Here is a 17,567-nt window from a genome sequence, read left to right on the forward strand (position 1 = left end):
ATAGAATGTAAAACCATGTAAATCAATATAACATTTGCTTGTTTATAAATTGTTCTTAGAAATAAAAATGAAATCGATCTTCTTATTTCAGGACGTGGAGTCTCAAAAACGAAACATTCGTGGTGATGTGGGTGCACAGAATAAACGCTTCCGATTGTTGTGTGAAATTTTATTTTAACAAAATGCAATAAGGGTTGTATTTCTTGGGTTTAAGGAAAATTGGTCAGCATTTTTGTGTGTGGAATAAACCCTCTTACACTTTTTAAGATAACCGCAAGCCGTGTGATTGGAGGATGCCTTTCATGAATAGGAAACCCCAGAATACGCCAAAATGCTTTATTGGTGATGATATATCTACCAAATTCATATAGAGTAACTTCCTCATTAACATATTTTGTAAGGAACAAATGGCTGCATTAGATCCCCTTTTTCTGTATTTGCAAACATATTTTATAGATTTCACAGAATTGCAAAATCCAGCATTTATGTGAGCATTGCATGTCTTTGAAAGTATGGGAGAATAAGGTACAGTCTATCTATTTCCAACTTTATGCCTTCTAACCATAGTTTTAAAGGAACCAGCTTTAGGCCATTTTCTTCATAAAGACGGATGACCATTCTCACTAAACTGAGTTTCAAGTAGATAGATTTAGGGTATCTTTTTGTACATCGGCCATCAACTATGCAAGGGGAATTATTATTGATATTACCACAAGACCCATGCACTGTATGACTCTTTACTATTTCAAATAAAGGTGGATCAGTTTGTATATCTGGTAACTGAACTGATATAATGGAATCAATTTGATTAGAGTTTATTTTTTCTCATAAGCCGTAATAATATATGCCCGTGAGGCAAGACTCATTTTTGCCACTCAATTATTGGCATGTAGAATCGTAGAATCGTAAAGATTTCTGATTTGTTTATCAGATTCATCACTTTGATTATGTTCAGGCGAAACACTCTAGCCAATAGATCTAGTCGATTGATGATGTTTGTCCGGGGAAAAGTTAATCTTGAATTTCCTTTCATTTTGGATTGAAGTGAATGTAATAAACAGGTCTGGTTTTCCACAATCTCTGGCATAAGTTATTACAAACTGATGGAAGAGATTTTGACTTTTGTGAAGATGATTGAAGGAATTATCTCTGATCATAAAATGATACATATAAAAACCCATTTATGAAACATGTTGTGTTGTATTTCCAAACTGATTTTGGGTCAAGTGAGATGTAATGAAAGGGCTATAACAAATTATTTTCTATTTTTAAATTATATTCAATTTTTAAAAATTAATTATAATTCGATGAATCAAACTATTATAATATATGCGAAAAGTAAATAAAGTCCATTACCTTGCGCGTGAGAGATTTAAAAAAATCATTAAAATTTTTTGTAAATAAAAGTTCTTTATTTGTTCATAAATAATTCCAAGTGTCATATCTATTATAGCATAAATAATTTTTTATTTTATTTTCGAATGAATGAATAAAAATTCAGTATCTTCTATTTTCTCATCAGTCAAATTTTTCTCGACTGAGGTGATTCTTGCCTCTCACAAACTTCATTTATACTTCATAAAATCGATTGTATGTTTTGCTTTGGCATGCTCTATCTACCTCATCATTTACTACTTTCATTTATTTAATAATAATACATGAATCCCTATTTAACATATGTGTTTTTTCTCAAATAGGGCTTAATTAAAATAATTTGTTTGTAAGGATTGTCGAAATCAATTAAGGTGACTGAAACAGCATTTCACCAATATTTTAATAATTTATGATAAAAAATGGAAGAGTTAAACTAAACGCCATTAAGTAACTTTTATATTTAAAAAATCAATAACTTGAAGGGGGAAAGAACGCACAGACAGAAGATAATATCAAATAGTTTAACCCTTTCATTTTTATCATAAATGATATCAATATTGGTCAAACTCTGTTTTGCTCACCTGATTTGGTTTCGACATTATTCACAAACAAAATATTATTTTAAATTATATTTTAGCAAAAAAGATTAAAAAAAACATTCTATGAAATTCAAATAGGGCCACTAATTGTATTATGCTACACCTGTTCAAACAGAAACAGGCTTATCACAATATGTCAATGTGGATCTATATTAAACAACCTTGTAAAACTTTGTAGCATACAGTATAACTCCTATAATTTGAACATCCGTTTCGTTCAAATTAGAGGATGCTGTTCAAGTTTCGTGATAAAAGAATGTGCTGCAGTTAACTTTAATTTTCTAAGAATTAGGAAATAGTTAATGAAATTCATTGCTATATGATACTTCAAGTATATATTAAGTTGAGTTTACGATGTATTGCAAGTAAGAAGTAAAATATTATTACCAGGAAAAAAAACATTGAAAATAAATTAAATCTACTCTTACTCGTTAGGTATTTATTACCCAAGTTATCATCTACAGAAATCATACATTTATGTAAAATACAGTATTTTTTATTTATTCATTGAATGATTTTCATTGCAGTCTCTATTTTTATCAATTGAGCTCTCGGGAGCTGCCATTTTATTCCATAAGCGATCACAAAAATCTACAATTTCTTGGTTTTGTAGTTTCTTTATGATTATATCTCTTCGGAGTGACATTGCTTGCAAAACATAGTTTTCATTAAAATAAGGACTTTTTTCTAGAAATTTTATAATCTTCTCCATAGACTTTTCTGCACCATCCCATGATATTGCTTCATCAGAGTGTCCTTGATTATTTATATTAGGGTCAAGAGAATGGGAGCTGTCACTATTTTCATCACCATTACTGCCTTCAGAATATTGATCAGTAGTTTCCTCATCTTGTTGCACCCACATTTCAACATCATTTGCATTAAGTGATTTAAGAACAGAGTGGTTGGTCGGTAACCGTTTGTTTCAAAAATATTTTCTAGACCAGATGTATTCTCTGATTTAAGAGTTGCAAACCATTGTGATGGGTTGTTTTACACTATTTTAAATATAGCAATCTGAAAAAAAATTATAGTTAGTGTAAATTAATTATTAATAGCTAATCTACATTAATTACATAGTACCAATATTAACATTTCTGCGCAATATCTGAATAAACCATGTAAGCAGTTTTACTGCAACTCTGCATCAAATATGCTAATACAATTGCAACGACGAGACAATTAAAGTTTAGAGAAAGTCCAGGTTTAGAAGAAGTCCAAATGAGAGGAAGTCCAACTTTAGAGGAAGTCCACATTAAATGAGTTTTACTGTATTTCCATTCTATGGAGGTCAGGCACAAACACGAACTCCATAATTTTATTATACCATATTTCTTCAAAGTGAAACATAATTATCAAAGTATACTTACGCGGATAGATATCAAAGGTCTTTGGTAAAGTTTGTGGCATATTTCCATTTCATGGAAGATAGGCGCGAACACAGACACCACAACTTCATAATACCATCCTTGTTCAAGCTGAAAGATACTTATTAAAGTATTCTTATGCATATCTATATCAAAAACACTTGTAAAAGTTTTTGTTGTTGGTTTTTTTTTATTTTCATTATTGGGGGCGGGAAGTGTATGCAGACCTCACAATTTTAATAAATCATCATCGTTCAAAATGTGACACCCATCTTTAACTCCTTGATACCTGTTTTATCGTTGTATGTGGTAGGTTTAGCATAATATCAAACCATATAGGAGCCTATTCATGTACACACACAGACGTTTAGCTTTACTATATATATATATATATATATATATATATGTGTGTGTGTGTGTGTGTGTGTGTGTGTGTGTGTATATATATTATACCTGTGTGTATTTAACGTGATAATATATGTGCGCTTATGCAATGACATATTATATTACGTATATATATATATATATATATATATATATATATATATATATATATATATATATATATATATAGTGACCCCCAGAAAATGAGGGTTGAATGTAAACCCACCCTTGTCCGTTCGCCCGTAGGTCTGTCCGCACTTTTCGCAATAACTACGCCTTCGAATTTTTTAAAATTTTGCACAAACATTAAACATGATATGAGTAAAAAAAATAACAGAACGTATTTCCCAGGAAAACTCCGGTTGCACCCATAGGGGTGATTTTCTGGTTAGAATGGCTAAAATGTACACTTTTCTGCTCATCAAAAAAAAATTTGATGCCTTGGATTTTCATAAAACTTTCTGAAAAGTTGTAACTAACTGATTTTTATATAACTTTGTTTGTGTATACGTCATGATAACTGTTGGGTGCGCGCCAGAAGCTCTTTTAGGGCTAATAAAAGCACTCTATTTTTTAGACTATTTTACCATATTCGTCAAAAATTGTCTGTGTATGTCTATTTAGCAGTTTTGCGTAGGGTTGAATTCAAATTTAAATATGTTAAAGCCTTGGAGATTTGGTGCTAAATACGGTGTGTGGGGGGCAAATGATGGAGTTAGTCATTTTTTGTTTCTTTTGCATGGTACAGAACTCAAATTTACATATGTTAAGGCCCAAAATTTCATAAGGATTTGACGTCCCCTGGGGACTTTTGGGGATAAATCGAAGGGAGGGTCAAATGCTGAACTTAGTAATTTTGTTAATGCCTCGTTCACCGTGCCCCCACGGGGGACCATGCATGCTTCACTTGTTTTTCTAGAACTGAAAAATGTTTTATAATTTACTTTGGAGATGTAATTAAAGCGTTTTTATGTAGCTTACTTGACATAAGCCTATTTTTATACTATCATTGCATGTATGTGTTTATTCGTGCATATTAAATCGGCCTATGAGAATATAGAAAACCAAGAAACTACAGAAAATGCAATTTATTGCTTTGTCAGAAATGTGTATGTAAATATATACATGTATATTTGTGAAACATTTTATTTGTTTTAAGCATATTTCGTTGAATTAAATACAGGTTTCAAATTTACTAATTCTGGTTTTGTTCCGTTTTATTTTTCTAATTAATTGTCTTGCTTCTGGCAGGAAATGGCTGATTTAGTCGCCATAATTAAGTGTAGTCTTAAGTACGTAAAGTTTGCCTGAAATCATCAACAGTAATAATTAACCGAACAATTGCTAGACGATTCATATAAGTTTTTTTGTATAAACATGCATTTGTGTATATTTTATCAGTAGTTAATTTGTTAATGATATACGTAAAATGATTCACGTAACGTACAAACTTTTTAGAACGTTATTACTTTTAGTAAAATTTATTTTCTTGACATTTAATTCTTAGTTTTAATCAATAATCTTTCTTAAATGTCGAGTTCATGGAATTGGTACTGTGTTTGTAAATAGACAATGTTGTCTGCTTAAATTGTTCTCAAGTAAGACTAGTAACAACCGTCTATATATATATATATATATATATATATATATATATTTATATGTATATATATATATAGATATAAAGATATGTAGATATACATATATATATATATATATATATATATGTATATATATAGACAGATAGATATATTATAAACAACCGCTACCAACTTATGTTAAAAATTGTGGAGGTGGACCAAAAGTGATAATTAACTTTTTTTAAAATAAGTTGTTAGTTTAAAGCACAGCGCTAATGAGTATCACAGGTTTTAATAAAGAAAAAACAATCATATTTTCTTATATAAAAACAATTCCGAAAAAAGTGTACTTTCGAGTTTGTTAAAATAAGTTAATATGTTAATATTTTTTAGTTTTTAATATTTAAAAACACAGTTAGATGATAAGCAGTCACTCTTATAAACTTTCACGGAAAACGGGCGTGTCAATTTTTAGTTTATTGATTTGGAACAAACCAGACGTTTCATTTTTATATATATAGATTATTAAATACTTTTTTTGCTTTCTTTTCTTTTACCGATATCTTATAACCCGCCTTATTTGGGGCTTTTCGACAAGGGATTTGCTTTCTTTTACTGCTTCGGATTATTCATATTAATCACATAAACTTCATCTTTGTGAATTGGAGCTGATTGAAATTCCGAATATATACATATATATATATATATATATATATATATATATATATATATATATATATATATATATATATGCATACATATATATATTATATATATTATATATGTATATATATTATATATAATTATACACATATATATACACACACACGCATATATATAGTGGAAATGGTAATTAATAAAAACTGAAGAAAGTGCTCAATACTGTTGTAGAGCAAATATGCGTTTTATTTTTTATTACAGTATCTTTCTGTAAAGTTACATTATTGTTTCAGCTACTCGGCCGTTTTTTTTGGCCGTCTGTAGCTTCCTCAGACTTTTACAGAAATGTTCGCTATTTTGGGATGAAAGAGTGAAAGAGTGAGTGGGGTCAGCGGGGTGCGAGGAGGGCGGAAGAAAGAGGGGAAGGGAACAGCCAAGGCACCCAATGGACTAAGAAGAACCAATCCGGATCATTGGACCTCTCAATGGGAGCGGCAGACTCAGCAGAAGCAACTGATCTCGTCGGTCTTTTCATTCTATACAACCTAACAAACACTATAAATAACAAAAACATAGAACTATATGGGGACAATGGCCTCATAATAGTTGAAAACTCAAATGGCCCCAAATGCGAAAAAATAAAGAAAACCTTAACTAAAGAAATGAACAGAATAGGCCTAAAACTAGACATCAAATCCAACATAAAGACCGTCAACTTCCTCGATGTAACTCTCAACCTCTCAAGCAATACATACGAACCCTACACCAAAGACAACACCTACCCACTTTATATACACCCACTATCAAACCACCCAAAACATATAATTAAAAACATCCCCACATCTATCGAAAAAAGACTTAGCACCAACTCCTCCAAACTCGAATTTTTTAACAAACATAAACACTTCTACGAAAATGCACTTAAGGAAAGTGGTGACACAAACACTACCTCCAATTACACCCAATACCGCAAACAAGAGAAATAGAACTAGGAAAATAATTTGGTTCAACCCCCCTTCAATACAATGGTCAAACAAAACTTGGCACTAAATTCTTCCAACTAATACACAGCCACTTCCCACCTAGCCACGTACTACACAAAATCTTCAACAAAAACACAATTAAACTCAGCTACAGTTGTACGGACAACCTAGATCAAATAATCAAAAAACATAACAGAAAAATACTTAACAAAGATGAAAATACAAACAACACCAACAAGAACAAGTGCAACTGCAACAACAAATCGGAATGCCCACTTAATCAATAATGCCTACAAACAGAAGTAGTATATAAAGCCACAATCGCACCTAAAGAAAACCCAAACGACAAAAAATATTATATTGGCCTGGCTGGCACCTCATTTAAGGATAGATTCAGAGTACATAAATGCCCCTTCACAAACTCTAACCACCCTAACACAACCTCACTAACTACCTACACTATCTACATCTACCCCGAAATAACCTTACACCAACCATTATATGGGAAATCCTTGGAAAATCTAGCACATGTAAATCCCTAAACTCTTCATGTCTCCGCTGCCTAAACGAGAAACTCCTTAACTCCAATTTTAAAGACAGAGACAAATTACTAAACAAAAAACAGGAAACCACCATAAACTGTAGGCATTAGAACTCCCACCTCCTTAGCAACTATACACCTCTCTAAAAAAATCCCTTAGACAACACCACCATAAATCCCCCTAATTATATATCCAATACAACCACCCACCACAACTACCATGACATACACTCAACCAAACCCCCTCAACCCCCCACACCCCACACCACCTAAACCCCTCCCCCGTAAGAATCCTCCTAAATCCAACAAAATAACGCATACCCCCAATCACCACCAACTCTAAACACCACATAACCTCATCCCACACAACCACTCAATAATCGGCATCAATTCCCCTCCCCCTAGCCAACCCCCCTGCCCAACCCCAACACACCCTACATGCTACCTCCACGACTTAACACTGAAATTGTTTACATATAACTATGTGGATTTACACCTGCACAGGTAAGTGCACATGGAAATGTACAACCAACCGATGTCCCATGTGCATAGACGCATACCTTAGAGTATGATACCCCAATATAGCATTCCGCCTAAACTGATCGATAATATCATAAAAAAAACAAATACCCCAACTTAGAACAATAACTACAGCACTCAATCCCCATATAAACCACCCCAAACTCCTTCCCAAAATCTATAAACATGGCTACCTAGGACCACTATCCCGGGTAGGTGGGCGCTTATTAATGCGTATGTAAGTATATATGGATGACACCCGTGCCCACATTTACGGCATGTCACGCTATATACCCGTATGTATATGCGTGCGGACATATCTGTGCTTTAAGGAGTGTGGGTATGTATCTTTGCAGATGTATATAACGAGAGGATATGTGTGTGCATATGTGTATGCGTGTACGCATGTATATCTGTGTAAATGCATGCGCGTGGGAACGTGCATCTGTAGGTTGTATTTGTATGCGGAGGAGTACGCCGGCACGCCCATGTGCACCCACATCTCACCAAAAAGAAAAAGAAAAAAAACACTAATGAAAATGAAAAGAGTATGTATAGACCCCAGGGAATGAGTTTATGCTCATATCTATGCATAACCATGTCTACATTGAACGAAAGTATTGCGTCTATGTACCCACAAATGAACTTAGATTTAAATCTATCCAGACGAATATGTCTATACTCATAACTGCCTGTATAACTGGGTGTGTATGTGTGTGTATGCACACACGTGTACATCCACGTGGGCGTCCGTATGTACATGGGGTGCCGATGTATATGTGCACGTGCCTGTGCATGTGTGTGTGGATGTGAAAGTATATGTGCCCGCTGCCTGCTGTCCACATAGAGTGTGAGAGCGTGCAGCTGTGTATATGTGTCGATGTATGTGTTCACGAGTATTGGTATCTGTATGTGCGCGTAGGCATGCATGTATGCGTGGAGTGCAAGCATGCCTCTTCAAAATTGACCTTTTTCTTCAAACATATGGAAACTGATATTATTCCCATTCTCCAAGGTTTAACTTAGCTAAATATACCAGTTATTGTTATCTTGGACCTTGGCTATGCCTGCCTCAAGAGCCATGTAATTTTATTGTTGACGTTTTTCCAAAACGCTGCAAAATTTGGGATATTATGTCCTTATTTTCATTGTAGCTTTCAAGAGGAGAGTTAATGTTAGTGGGCATGGTGTAGTCGGACTCTTCAACCTGTTGCTATGGTGATCCTTTAAAGTAACTGTTACTTATGCCGTTATAAATAAGAATAGCGTCTTTTAATTTTAAACCGTTATAAACTAAAAAAAACGTATATAAGAATTAACACATAATTAATATTTAATTATAAACCCCCTCTTATTATATACACTCCTACTACTTTAAATTCCAACGCCCTCTCCCTTCCACTCCCCTTTCTTTTCTAACTCCCTTCATCTACGATTTTTCCATTCTTATTTGATATTATAACTTAGTCTATCTATGAATTCTGACGATGCTAGTTGGATATTTCTTCTTCTTTTTGAGGATCTTCCTCTAGCTGAAACAATATGTAAACTCATTCTGGACTCACAGTAATAAATTTCCTATATACTGCTCTGGCTACACATTGAGCACTCTAGTCTGGTTTTTTCACCACTGGTAAATATATATATATATATATATATATATATATATATATATATATATACATATTTTTGTATATATGTATATATTATCTATATGAATATAATATATATATATATATTATCTATATTCATAAATATGTATATATTATTTATATGCATAATATATGTGTATATATATATGAATATATATATGAATACATATATATATATATATAAACTTATAAGCAATAAGAAATGGGCTAAGAGTGAAAGAAGGAAGACATCGATTTTTCAATATTTACGATGGATTTTTGTTAATTTTAACTGTAAATTTCTATTTTGCATATCATCATTATTATAGCCTATAATAATAAGTGGAAAAATTAATCTTAAAAATCGTAAGACCGCATCTTCGTGAGGATATAAAAAAAAAACAATTGCAGGATTAAGGCAGTCCAAAATGACTTCCAAGCAGATTTTTGATATTTTAAGAAAAGAAAATGTGAAAACATCTCTTTCTGCAGTGAAGGGATTTGGTCAAAGGTTTGAAGTCGAATGCTCGGTAAAAAAGAAATATGGTCTTCGTCGCCCTGGAGCATTCACTTTGAAGGATGAGGACTTGGTCGCCCTAGAGCATTCACTTTGAAGGATTAACTGTTTTGAAGGAACGAAAGGAAACTTATGTTGACTATAGTCAAGAATTCAAAACAGGAGATGGACACTCTCTTTCTAGATATACAATATCTAGACGAATGAAAGAAATGGGATTTTCTTCTAAAAGGTGTGCAAAGAAGCCATTTTTATGTAAGAAGAATATCAATGATAGAAAGAGATTTTTCTCGTGTTATGGCAAGAAAGGTACAGACTGCTTCAGGAATGGTTTCTGGTCAGTTGAATCAAAATTTTGTCTTTTTAGTGAACAGTGCATTCGAAGAACCGGAGAAAGATTTTCGCCAAGTTGCATAAAAACGACAGTTAAACCCGGGGACGAACGGATAGTGATATGGGAACTTTTACTGCAGCAGGAGTTGGGGAACTTATTATATGTGAGAAGTCAGTCAGTGCAAAGGAATACGTTCGGATATTAGAAACAGGAGTATTAACTAGTATTCAGAAGCCGGAAATACCCCGGAACAATATTTTTCAACATGTTAATGTCTCTGCACACACTCCTAAACTCAGAAAAAATGGTTTTCTGATAATTCAATTGATGTGCTGCTTTGGTCGGGTCAAAGCCCCTATTCAAACCCAATCGAGAATATTCGGAGAAGAATATCTCGTGAATTGATTGGAATAACTTTTTCGAACAATGGCAAACTGTGGGAAGCTGTGCAAAGCGAATGGAATAGCATCTCTTCTTCACAGTGTTCCACTTTGAGTGATAGCATGTCTGAAACGATTGATCTTTTAAAGAAACCAAATGGGAATGCGATTCCATACTAAACATTTATTAAAGTGAATGTCTTGTTCTGTGTTTTAGTCTCGTTTACGTTTCCTTGTTCAATTTTTCTTTGTTCAATATAGCTTATATAAACTTTGTTTGGCCCCCTTTTTTGTTTGCTCACGAGTGTACATGTTTGTATGTATATTTTCTCGAAGTTTCATATACACTTATATTATAAAATAATACATTACGTACATATATTTTTTCAGAATTTACAAATTTATCTCGAAGATGTAATAAAACATATTTCTCTGTGACTTATCATAAAAATAGTTTTACGCTATCAGTGAATGTATTTATGTGTTCGTATATGTTAAATCGGCATGTGGAAAATAGACAAGAAATAAAATAAAGAAAACTGTAGTTGACCGCTCAATCAAGAACTCCCTTTGCCATCTAGAGAGACATGCTAGCATTCTATTTTCCCATTAAGAAATGATTATTTCAGAGAAATTTGAGTTTTTTTCGAGAATCAAATTATTTAGAATTAAGGATGAAAACATTCTAGCACACGGGCAGGTTTATATATATATATATATATATATATATATATATATATATATATATATATATATATATATATGTGTGTGTGTGTGTGTGTGTGTGTGTGTGTGTGTGAGAGAGGTGGTCTGCGTGTGTTCAAAACTTCTCTACCAAACTCCTCTTCGAATATTTGGTCTACCGACTTGAAACTTGATATATGGGTCATTTGGACCCCATAAACAATTTCTGTTTTTTATCGTGTAAAAATAGCGGCTAACTGGTCAAAATTGAAAAAAGAACGTGACCTCGGCAGAAGTAAATCGATTTACTTCCGAATATGCATACAAATATATTTTTAGCTTGAACTCACTTAATATTTAACTTTTTCATCCACTCTGAGATAGCTCAGTCAGAAGCGACGAGGGCTTGAGTGCCAAATATTTTGATTCAGTTCAAGCTGATGACCCCGGATGGGGGGGAAGGGGGTTATTTGTTTTAGTTTTTGCGATGTGTCTTGAATGATATTAATTATTTACGAAAGTGCATTTATATCTAAATGCGAATTGGGAACATCCCATTAACCAATTTGATACCCCCACATGGGGAGCGGTATATATATTATTTTAAAAATCTCGCTAGATTCAGCCATTCTGACGAGTCGGAGACGACGAAACCCGTGTCAGTGGATAATTATATTTTAAAAATAATATATATATATATATATATAATTATTTTACTATTATAATTAAATATCTACAGATATTAGTGCTTCATCATTGCAGAAACTTCAGTGCAGGATGTCACAATTAACACCAGTCGATAGATTCGAACCTGGTGACACGAGTCATCTCTGGCTTGATTAGCAAGGACCGTATCTATTTGGCTACCGTTAACCACGTGAAATAACGATGAAATTTAAAAAAAATATTATTAAATGTTTTTACGTCAGTCAGAGTGATCTAATCATTATATGATGATCTATGCATAAGAGCTAAATCGACCGACTTAATTTAACTGAAAATGCTCAACGATAAGAAACGAGTTTCTTAAAGGGGCTGACATAATTATTTTACTATAATAATTAAATACCTACAGACACTAGTGTTTATATACATGCTGGTATTATCAGATGAAGAAATTTTCCGTTTACTACCCCGTCTAATCCAATAGCAGCTACAATACAGACAATGCGTAAAGAAAATTGTCCTATTATACTTCAGGGTTTTCAAACAATTCTTGAACTTTTTTATTTTGTGGAGATATTTTCTGAAGTATGGCACGAGCAATAATTTAAAAAAAAAATGTATAGATTAGAAAAATCTGAGGAAATTTGTCATAGCCTAGAATCTAAATTCACTTCAATTACAAAGAAACCATAGAAATATTCAATATGCTAGTAAGTGTTCTATCTTCAAATGCATTTCATCGTAAGAATATAGACACAATTATTCTTCTATTGTAGCAGGTGCTGTTATTTATTTGTTTAAATGTTAGTTTTAAACACTTAATGTTTCTTTTTTGCTAAACGAATCATTATGAGTGTCGCCTTTTGTGTAGAACTTGCATTATTAAAGCAGTGAACATAGATTGATTTCCTTGTATCTTTTGTGCTGACAAATTGGGATTCCATGTTTACTCTTCGTCAGAGATGAACTATTATTTGCCATATGAGATTATCTTACGCCTGATGTTTCCCAAACCAAATATTCATCTTCGCGAGAGCAAGGGGCAACTGATACAAAAAATAAATAGATTTTAATCCAAAGTTTATTATTCTTCATCTATTTTTCGAGACAACATAATTTACAAACAAGAAAATCCGATTACGATGAAAGTTGAATTTTACAAAGATAACGCGAATATTTCTAGCCACATTTATATAATAAAATGATTCCGATCTACTTTTCGTATTTTGCAGCAACATCAATCTCCCAACAAAATAAGAATTAGATGTTAACTATTTAATCAATTATAGGTATCTACTTCTTCACACTTTGAAACTGAAATTCCAATTTATTTAATCGATTTCATACTATATCCACCTCAATATTTTTTTGGTAACAGACATTGCTTATATCCACGATATTTTCATAGATAAGCAAATACGCTGATTAGATAATCAAAATGTTTATTTCTTATAAAAAAAATGGTGCCTTAATTTCATATATATTAGTTTTATGAATTACATTCAGTGATTTATATATAAACTTCTAAAAGACGAATTTCCTAAATTATCTTCTATCTAATCAACTAAATTATTGGATTTGTAAGAACACACACAATGTTAGCTTTCAGTATATTAACCTTTACCCGTGCCGGATTATTTTCGGTTTCGTGACCACTCGTACTTTAAAAGAAATAATACTAATTCGAAGTATATGTATGTAATTTTAATATAAATGATTCACAATACCCATAATACTTATACGTCGGTAGGGACGTGAAATCTATACAATTATAAAATCTTGTGGATCTTGCTTACTTGCGTGTTGTCTTTCACAATCTGGCGATTCCATCTTTTAAAAAAGGAAAGACGGGTGAATTTATCTCTATCAATATAAAAGGAATTTGGAGTGCGTGTGTATGTGTGTCTGTGAGTTATCTCCCTATGAACTCCAAAACGGGTTGGCGGATTTTTATGAATTTTCACACTAAGATTTGCCTGGCAGTGTTCATGGATAGGTTTTGTGTCGGAGTGTCTTCGATAAGTATAAATAATCGATAATCGAAATAATCCGATGAAAGAAAGAACAAGCGATTTTTATCAAAGTTAACACCTTACACAGCCTAACATCACGAGTATATTTGAGATGTTTTAATATTTTATGTTTATTCTTTATTGTGCAATATAGATTACCATGTATTGCTGACTAATTCACAGCGGGGGGTCATGTGAAGCTTCCTCTCGGTGCACCGCGATGGGGCCTCAACTAAAGCACGCAATCAATCGATATGATTGAAAAAATAGGCGATTTCACCAGTTTTGATGACATTAAAATATGGAACTGTAAAAAATTCGATGATCCCCATCCAATCCCGGACAATTTTGGGTCTTCCTGCTAGTATAGAGTCTTGTCTTGCCGATCGAGCAATTCCATCTTTTAAATAGGGATGCTATATATATATATATATATATATATATATATATATATATATTTGGTATAACTGGTAGTTAGTAAAAACCTGAAGAGAGTGCTCAATACTATTGCAGAGCAAATAGGTGTTTTATTTTTTTATTACGTTTTTATCTGTTTGGTTACATATGTTTCGGATGTTGAACCGTGTTTACGATCTAATAGCCTCGTCAGACCTTACAGAAATGGTTGGTTAGTATTAGGAAAAATTGGTTTTAGGAGGAATACGGGGAAAAAAGAGGGGGGGTAGGAGATAATAGAGGGGGAAAGCGGGTAATGACAATATTTCAGTTTTGAAGTTTAAAGTATATTAGGTTGTATTGTGTGTTGGGGGTAACAGATTCACGTAGGCTTGGATGGAGATGTGGATATATGGAGGGGGAGAGAGGATGGTAAAGAGAAAAGAAAAAGAGAGGGGGTAATGAGTGGGGGGCAGAGTTTCAATTTTGGGGTTTTAAAATTTTGACTACTTTTTTTTCTGTTCGATAAGGTATATTAATTAGGTGAGAGGGAGAGAGAGAGAGGGAGAGAGATAGATGGGAGGAAAGGGAAGGAGACGGAGAGGAAGAGGGAAGGGGCTTAATACGGCTGTAATTTTTGGCAGTTACAGAGTTACGTGGTCGTTGTTCATTTCATTGTGGGTTGTTGTTAAACAGTTAAGAGTTAATACAGACGTTGACGCACGGATAAGAGCGTATATACATATGCATACATATTACAGACCAATGTATAGACACATAGGCACATACATATAAAAACAATGCCTATGCAGATGTACATGGGTCTACATGCAGACATATACACACATACACGCAACTCTCGTACACATATATACACTCGCATATATATACAGATATAAGTACATGCTCACACGTGCATAAACATACACACACCCATCCGAGTACATATACGTGGATATACAAATCTCCAGTAAGAAGTAGATTCATACATACACAGACATATACATACAAGTACACACATACGCACGGGCTCATGCACACGTATACATAATTACGTAAAAATATATATATTTATAAAATATAAATATGTAGACCCATATAGGTACACACATATATATATATATATATATATATATATATATATATATATATATATATATATAGACATATACACAAATATATGTCTATTCACACATGTACACATATACATACGCATACCGGCATACATACATCTATGCCTAGTAAATAAAGTAAAGTTAGGATGGATAAATAATAATTTTAAATAAATAAATAAATAAAGGAGTACATGGTTTTATTTAGTTATTTTAGTTAATATTGCGCGGGTTATATAATATATATAAGCATATACAAGTATACACATTCATAAAACTGCAAACATACATACACATACAGACATATATACATATATACACAGAGATCGTGTATTTATGCTGAGTAAGTAAGGTAAAGTAAGGGTAGGTAAATGAATGATTAGATAAAGGATAAATAAATACGTGGGTGTAGATAATGCAAGGTTAGGTGGACATGTTGAAGTTATGTTCGAAATGCATGTTGTTGATTTAATTTTTAGAGGTCTGTATTGATTTGTTTTACTTATTGGATGGGGATTATTTTATAAAAGAAAAAAGTGGGGGGGTTAAATGGGGTATAAAGTTTTAAGATATCCTTTTTATTCGTCCATTTTATATTAGAGTTTGTTGTTTACAAATATATTAAGCGAGAGAGACTGGGTGAGAAAACTAAGCGAGATTCATACCAACAAGAAAGCTTAGGGCTGAAAAACATATCACAAAGGATAGGTGTGATAGATGTTTCGTAAGATTGGACAGAATAATTCGATTTTAGAACAATTCATTTTAAACTATCTAAAGTCAGAATCAAATCAATCATCAAGTACCACATTTGCTAATCAGACGATCTCATTGTTAGTGGGGGGGGAAGTGATAACGCAATACCAATATCTAATGCCTAACACCTTTTAAATTTTTGTTAAAAATAGTTTACATAACAAAAGCAACGATAAAATCTTTTTGTTATCTAATCTTTTTTGTTGCTCTTTAGCATTATTTTTCAATTGAATATTTAGAACAACAGAAACTAAAGCAGTTTTGTGTATTTCCTGTTTTATCTTTATAGGGGGCTCCTAACATGTTGCCTTGGGCAGTGGCTATGCTTAACTTTATTTTCAGTGCGAAGTGTGTTGTGGGTATAGGCATACAGACACATATAGGTATATAAATCCAGGCATAGCTACATATGTACATATATGCTCACTCATGTGCACATACATAGACACACATATACATATAGTCACAAAGGTCAGCAGATGCATGCATACAGATACACTTGTACGGAGACATAGACAAACAAATATATACCCATGCATACATATAACCCATGAATACACACAATCATGCCCGTGTATATAGAGAAATAAACATCAACACAGACAGGGATACATACATAGGTCCAATCATGCCCGCACATACACATACATGGGAAGATATATGCACCCACATAGGCAAGTAAGTAGGTGTGTTAAATATAGTAGTGTTTCCGGCATATCCACAAAAGTATATATATATACATACGTACAGATATCCATACAAGTTGCGACGTATGTACATTCATATAAATGTGGGGAGTTTTAGCCGTAATTTGTAAGTGGGTTGGGGTAGTAGGATTCATGTGTAGATGAATGTGTAGTTGGGTAATGTAGGATCTGGGGAGAGTTGAGTAAGAGGGTTTGGTTGTGTTGATGTTACAGTAGTTGGGTGTCTGCTGTAGATGGGTGCATTGTGTGTATTATTATTTAGCGGTTCTAAAGAGGATGCTGTCTAGGGGGTGTGTCAGAAAGGTGTATAATTGCTAAGGAGGTGGGATTTGTAGTGCCGGCAATTTATGGTTGTTTCATGTTTTTTA

The 17,567-nt window shown here is 33.0% G+C and overlaps 1 protein-coding gene across 3 annotated transcripts in view; it reads left to right on the forward strand.

Moving 5' to 3' along the window:
- Positions 1–17,567, forward strand: part of LOC145254595 (orexin receptor type 2-like) — a 774,875-nt gene that overhangs the window by 557,457 nt on the left and 199,851 nt on the right. The window lies entirely within an intron of this gene.

This window comes from Euprymna scolopes, chromosome 3 (genome assembly GCF_053919585.1).
Source record: "Euprymna scolopes isolate OS-2025 chromosome 3, ASM5391958v1, whole genome shotgun sequence".
NCBI classification, from domain to species: domain Eukaryota; kingdom Metazoa; phylum Mollusca; class Cephalopoda; order Sepiida; family Sepiolidae; genus Euprymna; species Euprymna scolopes.